This window comes from Chiloscyllium plagiosum, chromosome 3, assembly GCF_004010195.1.
Source record: "Chiloscyllium plagiosum isolate BGI_BamShark_2017 chromosome 3, ASM401019v2, whole genome shotgun sequence".
NCBI classification, from domain to species: domain Eukaryota; kingdom Metazoa; phylum Chordata; class Chondrichthyes; order Orectolobiformes; family Hemiscylliidae; genus Chiloscyllium; species Chiloscyllium plagiosum.
In genome coordinates, this window is record NC_057712.1 from 126,835,823 (window position 1) to 126,860,848 (window position 25,026).

The following is a 25,026-nucleotide window of genomic DNA, read 5'->3' on the forward strand; positions in this document are numbered from 1 at the left end:
GACAGTGTGCCCAGCTCAAGGCGGGGTGTGGTCAGTGCGTTGACGTTGGCCTGGTCAAGGACATTGGTTTTGGTGTGTCTGTCTTCCCAGTGGATTCGCAGGATCTTGCGCAGACAGCGCTGGTGGTACTGCTCCAGTGCCTTAAGGTGTCTGCTATAGACAGTCCATGTCTCAGAGCCACATAGGAGAGCAGGAACCACCACAGCTCAGTAAACCGTGATTAGAATTAGAATCCCGACAGTGTCGAAACAGGCCCTTCGGTCCAACAAATTAACACCAACCCTCCAAAGAGTAACCCACCCAGACCCATTCCCCTACCCTATATTCACCCCTGGCTAATGCACCTAGCCTACACATCCCAGAACACTATGGGCAATTTAGCATGACCAATTCACCTAACCTGCATATCTTTGGATTATGGGTGGAAACTGGAGCACCCAGAGAAAACCCACACAGACACGTGCAAACCCACACAGACAGTTGCCCGAGGGTGGAATTGAACCCGGGTCCCTGACACTGTGAGGCAACAGTGCTCAGGGTGAGTCTGTAGGTGGCTGTACAAACTAATATGGCCACCACAGTCTCCTTGGGGCAGAAGGTGGTCATGGGAAGGGAGTGGGTGATGTGTTGATGTGGCAGCGCACTCCTTTCCCTGTTTTCACCCGGCTTCCTCTTTTTCCTAACGGCGAGTCTCAAGGTGCTCCAGGCCTTCCCGGATGCTCCTCCCCCTCTTTGGACGGTCTTGGGCTGATGATTCCCAGGTGTCTGTGGGAATGCCGCACTGCATCAGTGAGGCCTTGAGGGTATCCCTGAAGCACTTCCTCTAACTACCTGAGGCTCGCCTGCCGTTTCAGAGCTGGGAACAGAGCACCTGCTTGGGCAGTCTAGTGTCAGTCATACGGACAGTGTGCCCAGCTCAAGGCGGGGAGTGGTCAGTGCGTTGACGTTGGCCTGGTCAAGGACATTGGTTTTGGTGTGTCTGTCTTCCCAGTGGATTCGCAGGATCTTGCGCAGACAGCGCTGGTGGTACTGCTCCAGTGCCTTAAGGTGTCTGCGAAAGGTAGTCCATGTCTCAGAGCCAAATAGGAGAGCAGGAACCACCACAGCTCAGTAAACCATGATTAGAATTAGAATCCCGACAGTGTCGAAACAGGACCTTCGGTCCAACAAATTCACACCAACCCTCCAAAGAGTAACCCACCCAGACCCATTCCCCTACCCTATATTCACCCCTGGCTAATGCACCTAGCCTACACATCCCAGAACACTATGGGCAATTTAGCATGACCAATTCACCTAACCTGCATATCTTTGGATTATGGGTGGAAACTGGAGCACCCAGAGAAAACCCACACAGACACGTACAAACCCACACAGACAGTTGCCCGAGGGTGGAATTGAACCCGGGTCCCTGACACTGTGAGGCAACAGTGCTGACCACTGAGCCACCATGCCACCTGTGATCTCGGTTTCAGGTCCGATGTTGTTGTCCTCAAATACCCTTTCCCTCAGATGGCCAAAGGCCAAGCTAACGCTTGGTTCCACAGCGCATGAGACACACAGCACAAGCTGAAAAAAGGTTCCTTTGAATGGGAAAGGCTCTTGTAGAATATATGTCCTAGCTAGACTGTTTTCTGTTCTGGGACAAAACAATCTTTGCTTCCCAAGGAATCAACACCAGAAGAAATTGAATAGACTGAGTCTCCTTGCTGAGAAAAGCGAAGGCTATGGTGAGGTTCTTCAAAATTATGAAAGGTTTGTTAGGGTAGACAGAGACACTTGCAAGAGAGACAAGTATAGGGGTTGTTAATATCAGATCATATTAGATAAATCCACTTGGGATTTCAGGAGAAAGTTCTTTACTGGAGAATGGTTAGAAAGTGGAACTCACCACCTCAATGAATAGTTGAAGCAACTAGCATCATTACATTTAAGAGGATGTTGGTTAAACAAGAGAGGGAGAAAGAGGGCTACACTAATGGCATTAGGTGAGGGGGGAACTGGAGGAGGCTTGTGTTGAGCATAAACACTGTCTGGATCAGATGGAATGAATCGCCTGTTACAGCTTGATGCAGTTCATTTTGTAAGGATTTACAAATTTCTGCGTTTTTTTCAAACAACTTCATAGTAAAATGAGAATTGTGGCATTCTATTCCAGGCAATTGTCCCATTTAACAGGAAATTACTTCCTTTACATCACAGACAGACATCAATTGTTGTTAACTATGCACTGAATTTGCTTTATCAATATTTAGAAAAAAAAGGCAATTAATATTTCTGTTTGCGTTTCTGTGCAATGTGATCTGATTGAAATTGATGTGGTTCTTCCTGATTGGGTGCTAGCCCTGTCAATCACTGGAAGCCCTAATCCACCTTCATTTCAACTCCAAGTTGTTCTGAACTGAGGAAGGCAGGGGTCATTTGAGGAAGTTAAACACTGTCATCAATGTCACCTGTAAACTATGCAAATAGTTCATCAAAATGATTTACGCTTTTGTAGAACTGCATAAGCCAGCAAACTTATAAAGTTCTTTGGGAGATTAGATTACTTACAGTGTGGGAACAGGCCCTTCGGCCCAACAAGTCCACACCGACACTCCAAAGAGCAACCCACCCAGACCTATTCCCCTACACCCAGCACTACAGGCAATTTAGCATGGCCAATTCACCTAACATGCACATTTTTGGACTGTGGGAGGAAACCAGAGCAAACCCACGCAGACACGGGGAGAATGTGCAAACTCCACACAGACAGTTGCCTGAGGCAGGAATTGAACCCAGGTCTCTGGTGCTGTGAGGCATCAGTGCTAACCACTGTGCCACCGTGCCACCCGAGATGTGCTGACCAAGCATCTCAGACAGTATGGAACAGCGGACTAACAGAAGACATGGTATGTAAAAAAAAAACGAGGATCCATTATTTTCTGCTCTTTCAGTCCTTCCTCATCCTGGCTTTCCCAGTAAATAAAAGTGAAGAACTATTTTTAAATAATACCAGGAAGTGCTGGATAAACTCAGCAGGTCTGGCAGCATCTGTGGAGAGAGAAACTGCGCCAAGATTCCCAAGCCCAGTATGACAGACTCAAAACTTTAACTCTTCCTCTCTCGCCACCAGCCACGCCGAGGCTCTCCAGTACCCTTCATCCTCATTATTAAGTTCCCCACTGTTCCATAATAAAGCTTTGATGGTGCGGATGAAGAGAAAACGTTTCTTCCTGTGGGGAAGAGCAGAACTAGAAACCATCAAGGTAGGAGAGTCACCAGAAAATCCAATCAGGGCTTCATGAAAAAAAAGGTACATAAGAACATCGGAACTACGAGCAGGAGTAGGCCATCTGGCCCATCTTGTCTGCTCCACCATTCAATAAGATCATGGCTGATCTTTTCGCAGACTCAGCTCCACTTACCCCGCTCTCACCGTAACCCTCAATTCCTTCACTGTTTCAAAAATCTATCTATCTTTGCCTAAAAAACATTCAACAAGGTAGCCTCAGCTGCTTCACTGGGCAGGGAATGCCACAGATTCACAACCCTTTGGGTGAAGAGGTTTCTCCTCAGTTCAGGCCAAATTCTGCTCCCCTTTATTCTGAGGCAATGCCCTTTGGTTTTTACCTGCTAGTGAAGACAACCTCCCTGCTTCTATCTTACCTATTCCCTTCATAATTGTATATGTTTCTATAAGATCCCCTCCTCATTCTTCAACTTTCCAACGAACAGAGTCCCAGTCTGCACAATCTCTCCCCCTATCTTACCTATTCCCTTCATAATTGTATATGTTTCTATAAGATCCCCTTCCTCATTCTTCAACTTTCCAACGAACAGAGTCCCAGTCTGCACAATCTCTCCCCATAAGCCAACCCTCTGGTATATTTGCTCAAAAGGAGTGACACTATGGAACTCCCTACCATAGAGAGAGTGATTGAAGTGAATAGGACAAGTGTATTGGAGAGGAGACTAACAAGCATTAGAGAAATGTAAGGGTACCATGATGTGTTTTGTGATGTGAGAAGTTTGGAGGCGTTTCTAGTGGAGCATCAACTAGATGGAAAGGTTGGGTTGAATGGCCTTTTTCTGTGCTTTGTAGGTCATCCAAAATAATCCTCTTGGGTACCAGATCAGTCCAATCATAGGCTCCTCACATATTTTCATTTTCATCTCCCTCCTCCCTCAAATACTGAACCGCTTACATTGATCAGAAATTCCAAGATAGCAGTGCAGAGGCATTTGGGCATTCTTGTAGATGAAACACAAAAAAGTTAGCATACAGGAGCAACAAGTAACTAAGAAGGCGCATGGAATGTTGGCCTTTACTGCAGGTAGTTGGAGTTTAGAAACAGGGAAGCCTTGTTACAATTGTATAGGGTGTTGGTGAGGCCATATCTGGAGTATTGTGTCCAGTTTTAGTCTCTGCATTTTAAAAAGAGGATATACTGACACTGGAAGGTGTTCAAAAGTGATTAATTTGACTGATTCCCAGATGAAGGGATTGATTGATCAAGAATGGCTAAACAGATTAGGGCTTTAATCATTAGAGTTTAGAAGAATGAGGGGTGACCTTACATACAAGTTTCTGAGGGGTCTTGACAGGGTAAGTATTGAGAAGGTCCATCCACAAGTGGGGGAAATTGCAAACTATTAGGCATATGTACAGAATAAAGAGCAAACTCATTTAACACTGACACATGATGGAATTTCTTCTACCAGAGGGTAGTGAATGTCTGGAACTCTCAACCCCAGACGTGCAAGCAAGACCACTGAGTGTATTTGAAGAGGAGGTAGATGGATTTCCAAAATGTCAATGAGTTGACAGCTGTGGAGATTTGGCATGAAAGGTGAGTTGTGGCCTCAGACAGAGTAACTCGAATGGCCAACTCCTGATGTTCTCTTATGTTCTTCTGCTCTTAGAACCCTCCTGGTTCCTGAAACCACCTGCATAGGTCCAAGACCTTGGACCTTGGACCAAGTGCTCCTTTTTCCCATGAACAGCCACAAGGTCTTCCTGCTAATGTTCCACTGCTCCAAAAAAAGGCATTATCATTGTTGCAGGAGTTTTCAGATATTTTGTTCAGTGCTTTAATCATTCAGTTGCAAACATTCCATGTTGAATGTTCTCCAGTAACTTTTCTAAGCTTTATTATGTTAATAAAACATTATCCTTAAGACCTTCATTGTTTTAATGAAGATTTTTAAATATTATTTTCTGGTTTTCCTGTTAAAACAGATTCCTAAATATTTGTTAATTAGCATTACAAACTTATAAACGTTTTGGATTTATGCTCCTTTCTCCCTATTTCTGTTGTAAAAAGTGTTTTTAAGGACTTAATTATAGTAGAAGTGCTTTAAAATGAAGAAATGCTTGTATTTTAATCTTCCTCCCAAGACAGAATAATACTGTTGTTTTGTTCACCATTTAGTATGATCATGGCTGAACTCATCTTGGACTCAAATCCACTTTCCGGCCCACTCACCATAACCCTTCAACCTGTTATGAATTAAAGTTTATTCAGTGCCCTAACAAAATCTCTGACTAATGGATTCCATAGATTCACGGCCCTATGAGAGAATCAAGTCGTCGTCTTCTCTGTTTTAAATCTGCTACACCCTAAACTATAATAATGGCCTCTCATTCTGGATTGCCCCACACGAGGAAACATTCTTTCCATGTCTACTCTTTTTTTTTATTCATTCACAGAATGAGGCATAACTGGCTAGGCTAGCATTTATTGCCCATCCCTAATTGCCCAGAGGGTAATTAAGAGGGCAATTTGGGACAGCACAGTGGCTCAGTGGTTAGCACAGCTGCCTCAGTGCTAGGGACCCAGGTTTGATTCCAGCCTCGGGCGACTGTCTGTGTGGAGTTTGCACGTTCTCCCCGTGTCTGCGTGGGTTTCCTCCGGGTGCTCCGGTTTCCTCCCACAGTCCAAAGATGTGCAGGTCAGGTGAATTGGCCATGCTAAATTACCCATAGTGTTAGGTGCATTGGTCAGAGGGAAATGGGTCTGGTTGAGTTACTCTTTGGAGGGTCGGTTTGGACTTGTTGGGCCGAAGGGCCTGTTTCCACACTGTAGGAAATCTAAGAGTCAACTTCATTGCTGTCTGTCTGGAGTCAACATGTATTCCAGACTAGGTAAGGACACCAGTTTCTTTCCCTAAAAGATGTTAGTGAATCAGATGGGTTTTTCCTGACAAGTGGCAATGGTTTCATGGTTATCATTCAACTCTTCCTTTCAGATATTTATTGAATTTAAATTCCACCATCGTCCATGACAGGATTCAAACCCAGGTCCCCAGAACATTATCTGGGTCCCCGGGTCGCTAATCTAGCGATGATACCACGAGGTTATCTACCCATCAGCTTTATCAAACCCCTTCAGCATCTTATATACCTCAAGTAGTTCTCTTAGCCTTCTAAATCCAGCCAGTGTAGACATAAACTGCTCAATCTTTCCTCAGAAGACAAGCCTTTCATCGCTGGATTAAATCGAGTGAGCCCCCTGTGCCTCCCCGAGTAAGGGGAGATTTCTTTCTGCTTTGTTTTTATTTGTTATCGAGTCTCCTGGCAGCACTTCAGCTGTCTCCACTTAATAATTATGGGTCATGTGCCCAGGAGGAAGTGATGATGTGGAAAGAGTGTGAACAGTTTGTTCACTGAGGGAGGCACCATTTGTGTACATTGTATCCGCCTGAATCAACACCACTGCATCATCAGATCACAAAGCCCCCATGACTCCTCACCTGTCCTCTGTCTAGATGAAATCAATAATGATTCACTCAGGTAATTTCCTCTTCAGAGCATCAATGCAGAAGGATATCAACATTACATTCAATTCAACATTCATAATAGTGTTTATAACCAATAATATTCAAACAGATTCTTTCACAGTTCATGCTGTCAGAACATTGACTCTGCCTATCCACTCCATCTCCCTGCATCAGAACTCCATTTCTCAAAGAGATTGAAGGAATACTAGATACATCATTAGCTATACATATTGCACAGGGGTCAGCATAGTTAGGTGCTTGCTTTTGACAGGCATGATCGCGATGGGCCGAGGGGCCTTTTCTGTGCTGAGAAATCTGTGGCTCTGACTCTATGACTGGTTGTGGATGTGTTATGTTCATGTGGATGTGGTATTGTAGCCTGACTATTAATCCAGAGAACAGGTAATGTTCTAGGTAACCATGGCAGTAGGTGGAATCTGAATTCAATATAAATCTGAAATTAGGAGTCGAATGGTGACCTTGAAACCATTGCTGATTGTTGGGAAAAACCCATTTGGCTCACTAATGTCTTTTAGAGAAGGAAACAGATGTCTTTAGCTTACCTGGTCTGGTCTACATGTGAGGAGAAAGTGAGGACTGCAGATGCTGGAGATCAGAGCTGAAAATGTGTTGCTGGAAAAGCGCAACAGGTCAGGCAGCATCCAAGGAGCAGGAGAATCGACGTTTCAGGCATGAAAGAAGAAGGACTCATGCCCGAAACGTCGATTCTCCTGCTCCTTGGACGCTGCCTGACCTGCTGCGCTTTTCCAGCAACACACTTTCTGGTCTACATGTGAGTTCAGGCCACAGCAATGTGTTTAACTCTTAACTGCTCTCTGGATAATAATGGACACACAATAAATGCTGGCCTTACCAGCGACATCTACATCCTGAGAATGAATTTTTTAAAAACCTTTCTCAAAATAATTTTTAAAATTCGTTCATGGGATGCAGGTATCACTGCAAGGACATCCATAATTGCCCTTGAACTGAGTGGCTTCCCAGGCCATTTCAGAGGAAAGTTAACATTGGATATGGATCTGGAGTCACATCTAGGTTCAGATCAGGCAAGAGATGAGAGTGTGGTGCTGGAAAAGCACATCAGGTCAGGCAGCGTCAGATCAGGCAAGGGCAAGATATTGCCTTCTGTAATAGGTATTGATGATGTTGATGGGTTTATATAATGACAGGTGATACTGCTAATGGTTGCCATAAGACCAGCTTTATAGCTGAGATTTATTCAGTTAATTTTATGTGTTTATTGGATTTGAGTGTGGCTGGCTCAGACAGTATTTATTACCCGTGCCTAATTGCCCAAACGAAAGTGGTGGCACACTACCTCCTTAAACCCCTCACCTAAGCCATTGGTGTAAATGGTGAAATACTGAGGCCCCGGTACAGGTTCCTGTTGGATTCCATTCATCACATCCTGCCAATCAGCTGGGACCTACTTAAACATACTCTTCGGTTTCTGCCAGCCAGTCCTGTCTCTACCCATGCTAATAAATTACATCTGATATCAAGAGCTTTCATTTTCTACAATAATCTTTGTTGTGGAACCTTATCAAATACTTTCTTAAAATCGAAGTACAGTTTATGTCTACAGAGTCCCCTTTATCTACAGTACCCCTTCAAAAACGCCTCATCAATTATTTAAACTTGGGTCCTTTCTCTGAACCATGCCAACTCTTCCTGATTATCTTGAGTTTTACAAAATGCCCAGCTCTGACCACTTAAATGATTTATTCGGATCCTCTCCCCATCACAAGTGTGAAGCTAATTTGTCCTGTTACTGTATCACTCCTTTAATGAATAGAGTGGTTATAATTGCAAATTTTAGAAAATTAACACCAAGGCAACTGTTACCTCATCAACCATCTCCTTTAAGACCCTGGAGACTCATCACTCCACAGCTCCATCAGCTTGCTTTGTACCATTTCCCTTGTGATTATAAATTCACCAAGTTCTACCTCTTGATTCACAGCTGTTACTAGATTTTTTTTTTATCCTCTGTAGTGAAGAGAGAAATATTTGTTCATTTCATTCATCATTTATTTCCTTATTGTATGCTTAAAACTCCCCATTCCTACTCTCTCAAGGACCAATGCTCACTTTATTTACTCACTTCCTTTTAAAATACGTCTTGAGACACTTGCTATCTATTTTATAATTCTAGCTAACTTCCTCTCATACTCTAATGACTCTCCCCAGCCTAAGCCTTTATCCACTGTCCGTCGTCCTTTATATTCCGACAAACCATTCATCCCTGTGCGGTTATATGCTTTTTCATTAACTTGGTCACCTTTTCTAATTTCTTTAGTTAACAACAGATAGTAGGTCCTCTACATAGAATTTTGGGTAGGCGATATTGTCAGGATCCACAACAAAGATTATTGTAGAAAATGAAAGCTCTTGATATCAGATGTAATCTATTAGCATGGGTAGAGACAGGACTGGCTGGCAGAAACCGAAGAGTATGTTTACGAGGACTGTAAATCCAGAGACCCAGCTAATGATCTGGGATCCTGGGTCCAAATCCCGCCATGGCAAATAGTGGAATTTGAAATTTTTTAAAAATCTGGAATTAAGAGTCTAATAATGACCACGAAACGATTTTCAGAAAAACCCATCTGCTTCGTTAATGTCCGTTAGGGAAGGAAACTGCCATCCTTACCTGGTCTGACCTACATGTGACTCCAGAACCATATCAACATGGTTGACTCTTAACTGCCCTCTGGGCAATTAGGAATGGGTAATAAATGCTGCCTAGCAACTGACACCCTCATCGTGTGAATGAACAAACAAAAGATCAGCTTTACCAGCCCCAATCTGTATGTTTTCCAGGTCTTGCTCATTTAGACTTTCAGGGTCTGAGGAGTTGCGAATATTGAACAAACATCAGTAAACAATGAAGCAGCTACATATGATTGGACTGAGGACATTGTCCAGGTACAAATAGGCTCTTATGGTGCAGTGTTAAAATTCCTTATCTCTGAGCCAGGAGTCTGGGTTCAATTTCCACCTGTTCCAGAGAGATGTTCTAACATTTCTTAAGAGGTTGATTAGAAAATATCTACCATGAGGAACTCCTGCAAAGATCTCTTGGAGCTGAGAAGACTGACCTCCAACTTTCACAACCATCTTCTTAAGTGTCAAGTGTGACTCCAACCTGAGTGGAGTTTTTCGATTGATTTCGGTTTTGCAGGGGCTCCTTGATGCCAAATTTGATCAAAGGCTGGCTTGATGTCAACATGAGTCAGTTTCACCTCAGCTCTGGAGTCAAGTCTTTTCTCCATGTTTGAACCAATGCTGTAATGATGTCAGGAGTCAACTAGCCCTGATGAAATCTAAGTTGAGCAGGTTATTGCTTTGCAAGTGTCACTTGATAGCACTGTTGACAAGACCTTCCATCACTTTACTTAGGTTTGAGAGTACAATGATCGGGTGGTAAATGGCCGTGTCGGATTTGTCCTGCTTTTTGTATACAGGATGGAACCTGGCAATTTTTCACATTGTCAGTGTTGAACCTGTTCTGGAACTGCTTGACTAGGAGATCAACAAGTTCTGGAGCACATACTTGAGTTGAAACTTTATTGCTGGAACAGCACAGCCGGTCAGGCAGCATCCAGGGAACAGGAGATTTGACGTTTCGGGCACAGGCCCTTCTTCATTCCTGAAGAAGGGCCTGTGCCCGAAACGTCGAATCTCCTGTTCCCTGGATGCTGCCTGACCGGCTGTGCTGTTCCAGCAGTAAAGTTTCAACTTTGATCTCCAGCATCTGCAGACCTCACTTTCTCCTGGAGCACATACTGTCAGTTCTACTGCTGGAATATTGTCAGGGTCCATCGACTTTACAGAGTTCAGTGCTTCCAGTCATTTCTTGATATTACATTGAGTGAATTGAATTGGCTGAAGACAAGTATCTGTGATGTTGGGGACCACTGAGAGAGGCTGAGATGGATCATCCATTGGGTAATTCTGGTCAATGGAGAGTAAATGGAATTTAAATTTCCCAGCAGGATTTGTTTTCATTTCATACATTTATGAGATGTCAGCATTGTTGTCCATCCCTAGTTGCCCTTGAGATGGTGGCAGTAATCTGTCTACAACAACACGTAGATTCTGAGTTGCGTCCTCAAAATACTCTAGGTTTTGTCCAGCAGGAATCGAATTTTATAAATACATGCTGACTTTGTGTAATTCCATTGTATATTTAAGTGCCCTGGGATCATATCCTTCATAGTAGATTCCAACACTTTCCCTGCTGTGTATGAAAGCTTTACCGTTATAAAGTATGCTGAGACAGAGCACGGGAGCATAATGAGCCCAAAGATTGACAATGAACCACACAAGGAGAAATTTGGGCAGATAATGAAAAGCTGGGTCAATGAGGTAGCCTTGAAAGATTGTTTTAATGGAAGGGAGAGAGAGAGAGAGAGGTAGGTAGCCTGAGGGAGAGAATGCTAAAACTAGAGTGAAGGGCCAGCTACCAGTATGGAGATTTTATGGCCATGTAACCAATCGCAGGCAGGGCCCCCTCCAGCTGGAGAAGGGAGGAGAAGGTTTGGAAGACAATGGAGTGGTCAACCATTTCAGAATGTGCTGCTAGTAAGAGAGGGCCACATGGTCACATCAGATGGAATTTGTGATTTTGACGTTCAAGTGGAGCAAAAAGCTGACTGGAGAGGTTCCTGCATCAATGTCCAGGGCAGATTAGCTACATCTATCTGGTGGTGAAAGGCTTGCTCAGCTGTTCACCGTAACCAGACTTGGCCTTGGTCTTGAGGTTGAGAGTGTGGCACAGCAGATCAGGCAGCATCCAGGCAGCAGGAGAATTGACATTTCGGGCATAAGCCCTTCATCAGGAATGAGGCTTGTGGGCTCGGGGCTGAGAAATAAATGGGAGGGGAGTGGGGTTGGGGGGAAGGTAGCTGAGAATGCAATAGGTAGATGAAGGTGGGGGAGAAGGTTATATGTCGGAGAGGTGGATGGAGCGGATAGATGGGAAAGGTGATGGACTGGTCCGGAGGGCGGTGCCAAGTTGGAGGTTTGGGACTGGAATAATGGAGGGGGAGGGGAAATGAGGAAACTGGTGAAATTCACATTTATCCATGTGGTTGCAGGGTCCCGAGGCAGAATATGAGGCGTTCCTTGTCCAGGCATCGGGTGGTTAGGGTTTGGCGGTGGAGGAGGTCCAGGACCTGCATGTCTTTGATGGAATGGGAGGGGTAGTTAAAGTGTTCAGCCACGTGGCGGTGGGGTTCGTTGGTGTGGGTGTCCCAGAGATGTTCTCTGAAACAATCCACAAAAAGGCGTCCTGTCTTTCCGATGTAGAGGAGACCACATTGGGTGCAACAGATACAGTAGAAGTGCAGTGAGTGATCCATAGCATATCCGCTTGGAATTAATTTCCCCTTTTTTTTTAGTCACTTGAGCTGGTCTCCTATTCTGTTCTGAAAGAAATAACTCTCAGCAAGCACGACAAATTCCAAAGGGAGGCGAAATTTTCATTAGGGTCAGCCGGGGTTTTAGAAGGGGAAGGGTAGAATAATAAAGGGTAAGGGGAACGAGTAAGAGACTGAGTGGCTCATGGACAGAAGGACTTCAGCATAGACGAACTGGACCATTTCCCAGCTGTAACACTCTGTGATACGATGGGTCTGAGTGAAGCAGCTCTGATGAATATCGCCCTGACCACCGCTCCCTCCACTGTCTTTCCCCTATATACCTGGATACAGTTAACTAACCAAGCTATATTTGGATTTCAAAGCCTCAATTGACCCCCAGAGTCTCTCGAGACAGAGATTTTGTGTTTTTCACCAGCCCTGTATAAAGAAGTATTTGTTGGCATGAAGCCCTGTTTGGCCTGACTCTCATTAATAACAGCATAGACAGAGTAATTTATTCTGTAATCCAACATGGCACGGGAGCATGGCGATATTCTCCACTTTTCACTGTGCCTAGGTATAAGTGACAATATATTAAATAAATAAATAAATCTACTGGCAGATGGTGGGATTTGAATCAACAAAAGTCTGGAAATTATAAAGCAAATGATGGCCATGAAGCCATTGTCGATTGTCAGGGAAAAACCTACCTGGTTCACCCATGTCCTTTAGGGAAGGAAATCTGCTGTCCTTACCTGGTCTGACCTCTATGTGACTCCAGACTCACAGAATGTGGTTTCAAGGCAGCAAGGAGTCAGATATAATGGCCCAAATATCAATGAATATGGACTCTGTATCGAAGCTGGACTCTGCATTCTCAAACCAATTTTGTTAAGCTAGCCAAGAGAGCACTTTAAACAATTTTAAGGAAAAATACTATAATCTATAAAACCACTTTGACTCCGAAAGTCATCCCTTTACCACACTCAAACAATCATTTTTATGTGCTTTGTGCAATATTGAAACACTTCAATCTGTCAGTTTATCAAAACAACCTGAAACTTTCCTTGCATCCACGAAGTAGGAATGTTTTCTAATAATGGGATAGTGATGATTACATTGAAATTCTCAAGATTCTCTGTTATTAAATGTTTTCTATGCTTGTATCTGTCTGTCTTATGTATTTGTAGCAGGCTTTACACTGGAGTCATACCAATGTACAGATTGGATAGACCTCACAGCACAGGGAGAAATCACACAAAGAACCTAAATCCATCCATTTAGAATCTGCACATTAATCTGAATATCCAATCAATCATCTATCCAACTCTCCACTCATCCAACCAACCAACCATCGTCCAACCACCACCCCCCGCCAGCCCCCCACCAAATTAAAGAGTCTATTCAGCTGTACAACCGTCTACCTGCATTTCTATAGCAAGATCCACAAACTCAGGACATCCCAAAGTGTTTTGCAACCGACTACTTTGGAAGTGTAGTCACTGTTGGAAGGTAGGGAATGCAGTGGGCAGTTTGGTCATAGCAAGCTCCCACAAAATGCAACCAGGTAAGTAGATAATATTTTTAATGATATTATTTTGGGAATAAATATTTTCAAATAGCAGCCAAGACAATCTACCTGTAAGGATAGAGGAGTACACCATTTAATAGTTCATCCAAAAAGCACTTGCGACAGTGTTGCACTCCTTCTGCTTTGTTCAAGTTTCTGGAGTGGGACTTGAACCTACAATTATCTGGAAGATGCAACAGTAATATCCACTGAGCCATGACTGCCAAGCCCACCTTCTTTAAGAGGATCCCTTCCCCTGACCATTAATCAGTCGATTCATCTCTCCTGAATATTGTGTTCTGGCAGAAAATGCATAGAGAGGCGGGATTTTAGGGAAGAAATCGTAAAGCCTAGGGAGCTGAAAGCACGGCTGCAATTAATGGAGTGAGGGCAAGTGAGAAAGCAGGAGAGAGGAGAATTGGAGGTACACAAATGCGTTGGAGATTTCGGGAAGGGGAGGGGAGCATTTTCAACATGAGGATGGGGATTTCCCACCTTTGAACATCATTAATGGTAGCTGTCCTCTGGCTGAGTCCAGCTGATTGTTGGAACTGTTCCAGTCTGTATGGATCAATCAAAGTTCAGGCAAAAAGACCCCTTGGATTGGAGAAAGCAAATAATGACCCTAAACATCTTGAGAGTACACAACATTAGTTTAATGTGGCCTGGTCATCAATATATGAAACTCAACAAACATTACAAAAAAAAACAGCTGATCTGGTCATGATCTGGTGATTGTGGGGGCTCGGGCTGATTTTCTTCATTGTGATAGTAACCACAATTCATTCAGACTTCAGTGGTAATATAGTGTTCTGAAGCATTCTGACTTTGTGAAAAGCCCTACATGAATACATTTTTATTTAATTTACATCTTTTCATTGCGTTCACAGACAGTATTAATAGACACATTGCCATGTAACATTCCAAATGAGCTACAAGTCTGAAGTGTAAGTGATACAACATTAACATACTATATGTAAATTCTGCAAACCAACACTGATACTAGATGCCAGCTGTACTGAGTGGTTTGAAGGCAGTAAATTCTTATTATAGTTACTACTCCAGCACTTTACAGTGTCTACACAGCAACGCTCAATAATCATGGAAATTCTTTAGGAGTTACCACTCCATGACGGAGCCTCTATTTTACAACTTCCTTGTTCTATGCTTGTGCCTTCAGCAACTGGTACATAGACCTGAAAGGACTGCGGCGAAACATTAACAAACCAATAAATGAGGAGTCATGTGTTTTGGTAGGAAGAATAAAGAGGTTACATATCACTTGGAAGTTATGAGTCCTGGTGGAGTATATGAACAAAACAGATCTTGGAGAGCATGTGCACGAATCACGAAAGATTACAGCAGAGGTTAGCAAGGCCATTAAAAATACTAAGCCCGAGGCTTTAGTACTGGAAGTAGGGAAGTTATGCAGAATCTGCATCAAACCTTGGTTAGACCATCCTTTCTGTACTACAGGCATATCTGGTCACCATATTATCGAGTCATAGAGTTATACAGCATGGAAACAGACCCTTCATTCAACTGATATCCTAAATTGATTAAGTTCCACTTGCCAACATTTGCCGCATATCCCTCCAAACCCTCCCTATTCATATACCCATCCAGATGCCTTTTAAATGTTGCAATTGTACCAACACTCACCACCTCCTCTGACAGTTCATTCCATACATGCATCATTGTCTGCGTGAAAAATCTGCCCCTCAGCTCACTTTTAAATCTTTCCCCTCTCACCTTAAACCCTATGTCCTCTAGTTTTGGTCTCCCCTACCCTGGGGAAAAGACCTTGACTATTTACCCTATCTATGCCCCTCATGATTTTATAAACCTCTATAAGGTCACATCCTGCCTCTGACGTTCCAGGAAAAACAGTCCCAACCTATTCATTGTATCCCTATAGCTCAAACCCTGCAAACCCAGCAATAACCTTATGAATCTTTTCTGAACCCTTTCAAGTTTACCAACATTTTTCCTATAGCAAGGAGACCAGAATTGAATACAGTCTTCTAAAGGTGAGCTCACCAATGTCTTATACAACTGCCCAAACTCCTACACTCAATGCACTGACCAATGAAAGCAAGCATAGCAAATGCCTTCTACACAATCCTGTCTACCTGCAGCTCCACTTTCAAGGAACTATGAAACTGCACCCCTAGGTTTCTTTGTTCCGCATGTTATGGACCAGATCAGACCCCCCCTCAAAACGTTTCAAGAAAGTAGCCCAGATCCTAACTTTGCTAAGCTGTTTTAGGCAGGTGTATGCACATATTACAGGAGAGATGCAGCTGGTCAAACTCCCTAGTTTTAAACAAAACAGAATTTATTTACAAGATTACCGAATGAAACACAAACAAAAGAGAAGAGAATACCGAATAATGTAACCTATCTGAAAACCCAATAGATCATCCAAACTTAATGATGCTGTTCCAAATACTTGCAACAATCCCCATAAACACCTTTTGACACAAAATGTAAAATCAAACACAGGGTCTGACAGGAGAGATGTCAGAGAGAGAGAGAGGAGAGTCAGCATGGACATGCTTTTTTTGGACCCAGCAGCCTTAAAACACTACTGCTAAAAACCAAACCAAACCAGGGAAAAGCTGAGCTGGGAGAACTGGTCCCTCCCCTTTCATTGTGCAAGGGTTTTTTTAAAACTTGAAAGCCTTTTCCTGAGGCAGTATCTGTTAGCTATAATCAAGCTGGTTCTAAAACCCTTCAACCTAGACTTTTCGGAGTCTGTGTCTTTTATGAACTCTCTGAAAAAAAAAGCCAAGAACAATATAACCTTGTTAAAGGAGCAGCATTGTCACAGGCAGCACTCCCAGGACTCTACCATTGCCTAGTTTAGACCTGCCTTTCCAAAATGCAACACCACACCTTTATCTAAATTAAGCCCCATCTGCCACTCCTTGGCCCATTGTCCCATCTGATCAAGTCCCGTTGTACTCTGAGGTAACCTTCTTCTCTGTCCACTGCACCACCAATTTTGTTGTCATCTACACATTTACTAACCATACCTCCTATATTCACATGCAAATCGTTTATACGAATGATGAAAAGCAGTGGATCCTTGTGGCACACAGCTTGTCACAGGTCTCCAGTCCATAAAGCAACCCTCCAACACCATCCTCTGCCTTCTACCTTCAAGCCAATTTTTGTTTCTAAATGACTAGCTCTCCCTGGATTCCATGTGATCTAATCTTGCTAACCAATCTACCATGCAGAACCTGTCAGATGCGTTGCTGAAATCCATATAGACAATTCTGGCTGTTCTTCCTTCATGAATCTTCTTCATCATCTCTTCGAAAGAACACAACATTTTCAAACTTCTTGCCATTTACAAAGTACTCCATATTTCTGTTTTTCCTCCCAAAGTGGATAACTTCATATTTCTCCACATTGTCTTCCATCTGACAAATCTTTTGCCTACTCACTTAGCCCCACTTCCCCAATGAATCATGTTGAATGCATTCTTTCCTATTAACTCATCAATTCTTAAATCAATTTATCATCAGCAGTTGTAACACTTTGATACTTCACTCTTTGATGTCCTTGAAAGTATTGCTAAATAAATCAGTGGTTTTGAGATCATTCCCTGCTAACTTTTGATTGTAGACATTTCAAATGAAATTATGTCTCCTTCTGCATTGTATTAATCCTGTAATAGGTTTTCTGTGAGGTTGTCTCAATGAATTTTACAACTAACTTAATCAATTGCCAAGGGTCCTGGCAAAGTGCAGCAGCAGATGCTGTTTTCTTCCCACTCAAGTTGACTCAGCTATTAATTCACTGGCTACTTTCATTCAGTTGTACTCAGTGATTCATGATTATGTTCACCCATTTGCCTTACTTGTCTTTCCATCCACAGTTTTAACAATGATATCCTTCCTGCTTACCTTCTGTCCTTAAGAGAATGCTGATCCATTCCACAAATCTGACATGTCATAAGTTGAAGACAAATAGAAAACACGAGATGCAAAATCCATTTGCCCTATGATGGTTTCTGTAGTGAAGAAGGTGTTTGGTATGCTTGCCTTCATTGGTCAGTGCATTGAGTTTAGGAGTTGGGAAGTCACGTTGCAGCTGTACGTGACATTGGTTAGGCCACCTTTTTTTCTAGATTCCCTACAGTATGGAAACAGGCCCTTCAGCCCGACAAGTCCACACCAACCCTCCAAAGAGCAACCCACCCAGACCCATTCCCCTACCCTATATTTACCCCTGACTATGGGCAATTTAGCATGGCCAATTCACACAACCTGCACATCTTTGGATTGTGGGAGGAAACTTTTGTTTGATATTGCGTTCAGTTCTGGGTTTCCTGCTATGGGAAGGATGTTGTCAAACGTAATTAGGTTCAGAAAAGATTTACAAGAATGTTTCCAGAGTTAGAGGGTTTGAGCTATAAGGAGAGGCTGAATAGGCTGGGGCTTTTTTCCCTGCAGCATTGGAGGATGAAGGGTGACCTTATAGAAGTTTATAAAATCATGAGGGGCATGGATAGGGTAAATAGACAAGGTCTTTTTTTGAGGATTGGGGAGTCCAAAACTAGAGGGCATAGGTTTAAGGTGAGAGCGAAAAGATTTAAAAGGGACCAATGGAGCAATATTTTCACACAGAGGGTGGTGCGTGTATGGAATGAGCTGCCAGAGGAAGTGATGAAGGCTGGTACAATTACAGCATTTAAAAGGCATCTGAATGGGTATATGAATAGGAAAGGTTTAGGGGGATATGGACAAATTCTGGTAAATGAGACTACAGTAATGTAGAATATCTGGTTGCCATGGACGAGTTGGACTGAAGGGTCTGTTTCCATGCCGTGCATCTCTATGACTCTATGTGGGTATTCGTATTATTTTTTTGCCCCATCATTAATTGCCCTCTGACCCCATTGCTGTGGGTCTGGAGACACTGTAGGCCTGACCAGGTTAGGATGGTAGTTTCCTTCCTTAAATGATATCAGGGAACCATTTGGACTGCGTCTGACAATCATTTAATAGTTGTCATTAGATCCTTAACTCCAGATCTTTATTGAATTCAAATTCCACACTGTCATGGTGAGATTCAAACTTGGGTCCCCAGAATACTACCTGGACCTCTGTATTAATAGTCGAGTGATAATGCCATGAGGCTATTGCCTCCCCCTTCCACAGCCCATGCACAGTCAACCCTATCACATGAGTCTACACCTGTCCTTTTGGTAATGCAGCTTTGACTAATCAAAGATCTTCTCAGGAAGTTATTATCACTTGTGATATCCTTCCATATTCAAGAATAGCTTCCTACAGCAAACATTATCAAGTTTCTAGTATCTAGTAAATATTATTGAGCCAACAAACCATAACTTCATTTTTCACTTCGGCACTTTACAGCCTCTAGGTCTCAATATTTCTTCTCTCAATTCTTTTCAATGTGTATGATCTCTTCAATTTGAATGTTCAGCAACTGTAAATACCTTTCCACAGTCCTGCAAGTGTGCTGGCTTAAACGTGACAATTTCTGCGCTGCATTGGTGGGAACCTCCCCCTTACTGATAGCAAATAAAGCTTATTAAGGATTTTTCATAAATTCATTGAGTCATAGATTCATGCAGTGCAGAAAAGGCCCTTCGGCCCATTGATTCTGCACTGATATAACTACCACTAAAAGTGCGCTAATCCCAATTCCCTGCATGTGTCCCATATCCTTGAATGTTATGATATTTGAAGCACTCATCCAAATTTTTTTAAAGGTTGCAAGGTTTCCAGCTTCCACTACCTTCCCAGACAGTGCAGTCCAGATTTTTGCCACCTGCTGAGTGAAAGCGTTTTCTCCAAAATCCCTTCTGAATCACTTGCCTCTTCCCCTACATCTACGCCCTCTCGTAATTGACCCCACAATGTCTATTGTCACACTCAGCAGGTCAGTTTAGAGGATGTGTATTGTTGCCTCTTCGCCCTGGCCCCACTTTTCTGTTTTTCTTCAGTATCTGACAAACTAAAGGAAAAATAGTTAGCTTAGCGAATGAGTAGAGAATGACATCTTCCCCATCATCAGCAAACAGAGGCAGAAGAGACTGGAGAAACTGTGACAGCCAACTTTAAAGCCAAGAAAGTGAAAAGTGAGATGTAATAAAGTAATACGATATTTTGACTGGGGAGATAGGGAGAAATGGCTGGCAGGAGGATCAGAAACTAAGGAACTCTGGTGCTAAATAATTGGCAAAGAAACCAAATGATACATTATTTTATCTACTGGCATCTCAGTGATATCTGCATGGCTTGAAAAGGCAGTGGGGGTTTATTTAATAGCAATCTTTGAAAATAAATTGGATAAATGGTTGGAAAGGAAAAACTTGGTGGGGGATAAAGAAAGAGTGAAAACAGATGCAATGAGCTGGTTATATGTTATATGACGTCTATGATAACCTTTTACCCCTAATTATTAATGTGACAATTCAGCAGGGAAAGTTGGATGCTCCATGGGAATCAAGGATGTGACAAAGGTGCAGCAAGGTTATTGGAGTTTAGAAAGAGGTATGAGTGCTGCCCATGGGATTGGGATGGGAGATGGGCTGTGGAACAGCACAGAAGAATAATAACGCACATTAGCACATGGAGCAGGAGAGGATGGAGAGGTTGGGATCATAGAGGACAAAAGTATCTCCATTAGCATAGAACCATTCACTTCCTCAGGAAATCCAACAGAGCTACACAGACAAAGTACGCTTTGGAGTGCAGTCGTTGATGTAAAATGGCAGCCAATGAGTTTGTTTTATTTGTGATGGAAGAAGACAGCACTAGATAGGCATTTGTTGGGCATCCTTAATTGTCCAGAGGGCAGTTATTAAGAGTCAATCACATTGCTGTGGATCTGGAGACACCTGTAGGCCAGACTAAGTAAGGATGGTAGGCGAAAGTGGGGACTGCAGATGCCGGAGATCAGAGTCGAGAGTGTGGTGCTGGAAAAGCACAGCAGGTCAGGCAGCATCCAAGGAGCAAGAGAGTCGACATTTCGGGCATAAGCCCATCATTTTAGCTTCTGCCTGAAACGTCGATTCTCCTGCTCCTCAGATGCTGCCTGACCTGCTGTGCTTTTCCAGCACCACACTCTCAACACAGGTAAGGATGGTAAGTGTCAGACCATAGTCAACAATGATTATGTAGTTGCTATGAAGCTAGATTTTTTATGCCAGGAGGAAAGATTTTTTTAATTCCTGAAGAAAGACACTGAACTCAAAACATTAACCATTTTCTCTCCAATATTGCCAGGTGTGCTGAGTTTCTCCAGCAATTTCTGTTCTTGCTCCAGGTTTTAATTAAAATTTAACCATCAACAGTGAGTAGGACTTAAAATCTTGTCCTAAAACTGTTAGCCTGGCATTCAGGATTACTAGTCAAATGACAGTTCAATTTGTAGCGAGGTCCCTGATTAGGGCTGTTAATCTGGTCCAACCATGGACCCCTGGCTGACAGACATAAACAGGGGTGTCAGAGATTCTGTTCACTCTGAGATCTGGCTCTGAGGGAGCTGGATCAGTGTCAAGCACTCTCCATTTGTAACTAAAGGGTGACTTGGTGATAAGATACTGGCTCTGTCGAGTTATTCCATTATTGTGCTACTGCCTTCAAGCTTGAAGCCTGGTCCTGTAATCAGCAATACGACAGTGACCAAAGTGACAGTTCTCATGATTTGACTGAAGGATAACTATTGGATGGCGCAGAGCTTAGGATTTAAGGTCACAATCACATCTTCTATCCAAATTGTGCCACTGGATGTTTTTTTTAGTGTGCATGTTTTGGACATTTACATGAAAAAAGTTACTTCTGACATTGTAGCACTCCCTCAATACTGCTCTGGATGTGTAGTGGATGGCCAAAATCCTGGCATTCCCTCCCTAACAGCATTATAGGTCTATCGATAGTACATAGATTATAGTTGATCAAGAGAAAGCTCACTGCCCCAGCTAGGGGTGGGGCAATAAATACTGTAAACTGGGGTCTGGTCCTAACACAGTGAGGTTGGGAAGCATTTATTAAAACTGTAGACAGTGAAAATCATTTCAAAAAAACCTGTAATGGTTCTGGATGGGATACCCAAAATCATTAAAACCTGGTGAGGAGGGATGAATTAGCACTCCTTGGGTATTCACCTGCCCCCTTGGTTGGTTGAAAACCTATGGTTTTGATTCTTTTCAACTGTGAATGAGTTCCGGAAGACTGAGAGAGAGTCTTGCCCTTTATTTTGGATGTAGTGCAGCAGTGTTTGAAATGGCTGCTCTCAAAGCTGTGGACTTCACAATACAAGGACATTCATCCATAACACAAACTGTCTAGAGCTGCAGTCAGTTTTTACGCTTGATTTTGTATATTCTTGGCTGGTAAAACAGACATGTGTGCAAGAGGTGACTTTCTGCTGAGAGGCGGACAGCCAGGCCTCGTGTTATTATTTCTCAAGGCTCTCATTATTTTAAAAGTCACTAACAGCTCACAGGTGCAACATTTCATGGACTTTACCATGGTTGCTGGGCTGATCTGCAGGATTTCTCTTTTGGAGGAACATGGCAGTTCTCTTTAAAAAAAAAACATGTTGAAATTAAAAGGAAAAAATGTCAATAAATACTTAGAGGCTCTGAGTCATTGTGACAACTACAGTTTTAGTGATCGTCCCCTGCCTTGATAAAGTCTCCTAGTTTTCATCTTCTGTGAGACTTTACTCTTTCAAACATGCCCCTTTATTCCTTTAGTGCAGGCTTTACAATGTCGCTGGGCCTGCATCTCCAATTTGAATTGTTATAGTAGTACATTCCGCTTGCTGTCCACATTGACACAACAGTCAAGAAAGGATAACAACGCCTCTCCTTTCTCAGGAGACGAAGGAAATTCAGCATGTCCACAAGGACTCTCACCAACTTTGATAGATGCACATGGAAAGCATTCGATCTGAATGCATCACAGCTTGGTATGACAATTGCTCTGCTCAGGACCGTAAGAAACTACAGCGAGTTGTGAACACAGCCCAGGCCATCACGCAAACCAACCTTCCATTCATTGACTCCATCGACACTTCCCACTGTCTCAGAAAGGAAGCCAACATCATCAAAAGCCCCCCGCCCCCTTATAATCTCTTCCAACCTCTTCCGTCAGGCAAAAGATACAAAAGCTTAAACAAATGCACCAACAGGTTCAAAAACAGCTCTTTCCCTGCTGTTATTTGACTTCTGAATGGACCTCTCAATTTTCAAATCTAATGTTGACCTTGCTTTCTGTGCACCTTCGCTGCAGCTGTAATTTTGCATTCCTCGCTCTGTTCTATCACCTGATAATCATTGTGTGGTATGATCTGTCTGTATCGCATGCTAAACAAAACTTTTCATTGTACCTAGATACAAATGGCAATAATAAATCAAATCAAATCGAGTCAAATCACACAGCCTCTGATGTCCATTAGCAGGACACTGTGCACTCAGGGACACTTACCCAACTCGTGGACTGGACCAGGTTGTTTCTCCAGACTCTTCACTATTTCATAGCACTCACTCACTCCAAGACAACCTGGATGCCCACAGTATCCCTGCATTGTACTGCTTTACCCACTCCCCCACCCATCCAGAGATATCAGACTCACATTATTACTGTCTTGCTTTGCCATGGAGTGCAAACACAAAAGCCAGAATAGCTATTAGCAGCCTTCAGTCAAGTTAAGAGGAGGTGGGGGTTAACCTTCACTGAAGATTCCTAGTACTGTAACTCAAGGACTGACTCTGATACCAATCCAGGGTCTGCTTGAGTTAGTCAGAGTCCAGATCCTTTCCTTATAACGGGTGAGCAGCTGAAAGTAGGAAGTGCACCACCTGACCAGAGGTAGTCAGCTTCATTGTGAGCTGTTTTCCTGCTGGAATGAGGAACAGATGGAAGTGGATGGCACAGATATTAGTGTTGGTGCCAGTGGGAAGATGTTCTGAGCATGTGAGTAGGCAGTGCTGAGGGCATGCAGGTTAGTGGTTTTGTGCTTTGGGCTGAGTGTCTACAAAAGGGAAAGATGCTGGAAACAATAGTGAGAGTGATAGAGCATGAACCTTGGTGGGAGGTGGGTGCAGGACCAGAGATAGAGTGAGTGTGAGTGAAAGTAAAGTCACAATAATCTCACAACACCATAGGGCTGCTCACTTACTGGAGAGAGAGAGAGAGAAAGACAGACAGACAGACAGACAGAGCGATGACTGGTAGTTGTTTAATGTGAGATGAGGGAAGAGGGGGAGAATGCGAGTCCTTCACGGTAACCTTGGCTGATGTGCACTCTGAATTACAAACTGGCTGTCCAACCAGCTGAGCTACCAAAAGAAGATGGTGGCACTTATTCTGGCAGACTGGAGAATGACATTGACCTTCTTCCATCAGAGCTGGGCTTTCCTCCAGGTGACTGAGACTGCACTGACCATGCATGGCAACCTTGGTGTTGTGCCCACTGTTTGGGGGAACAGGAAGTCCCACATCAACCCTCTCATCCAGCAGAGACCCTGGAGGTAACTGCCCTCACAGCAGGGCACCAGTTCCTCCTATCTGCATGCCTGGGGAAAACAGCAGGCACCGTGCATGTTTGAATGCACAGTGGGCTTTTATAGATGTCATGGACAAAAGCCATGCTGGTGAATTCTAGGATATCTTGTGAGTGGCGAGTTGTTCTGGGAATGGCGCATGGGACTGCAGGGGCACTGTAGGTGACTAAAGTGGCAAGTTTGGTAAGGGTATGGTGAGTGAACTCATTGGGCCTTGTATCGAGAAGCCATCTAAAAAGCCCGACACAACTTGGACTTCTCCAAAAGAACTCAAGATACGTCCATGAACTAGACATTATCATATTGCTATTTGTGGGAACTTGCCACATACAAAGTTACTGTCGCATTGGTAACTCCCCCACTCCAACCTCTCACCCTCACAATGCGCAGCCCTCCAATCCCTCTGCTCCAATCCTGACCTCACCATCAAGCCAGCGGACAAAGGGAGCGCAGTGGTAGTCTGGCGCACTGACCTCTACATCGCTGAAGCCAAACGCCAACTCGAGGACACCTCTTCCTACCGCCCCCTTGACCATGACCCCACCACCCATCACCAAACCATCATCTCCCAGACCATACAGAACCTCATCACCCCAGGAGATCTCCCACCCACAGCTTCCAACCTCATAGTCCGGGAACCCCGCACTCCCCGGTCCTACCTCCTTCCCAAGATCCACAAGCCTGACCACCCTGGCCGACCCATTGTCTCAGCATGCTCCTGCCCCACCGAACTCATCTCTACCTACCTC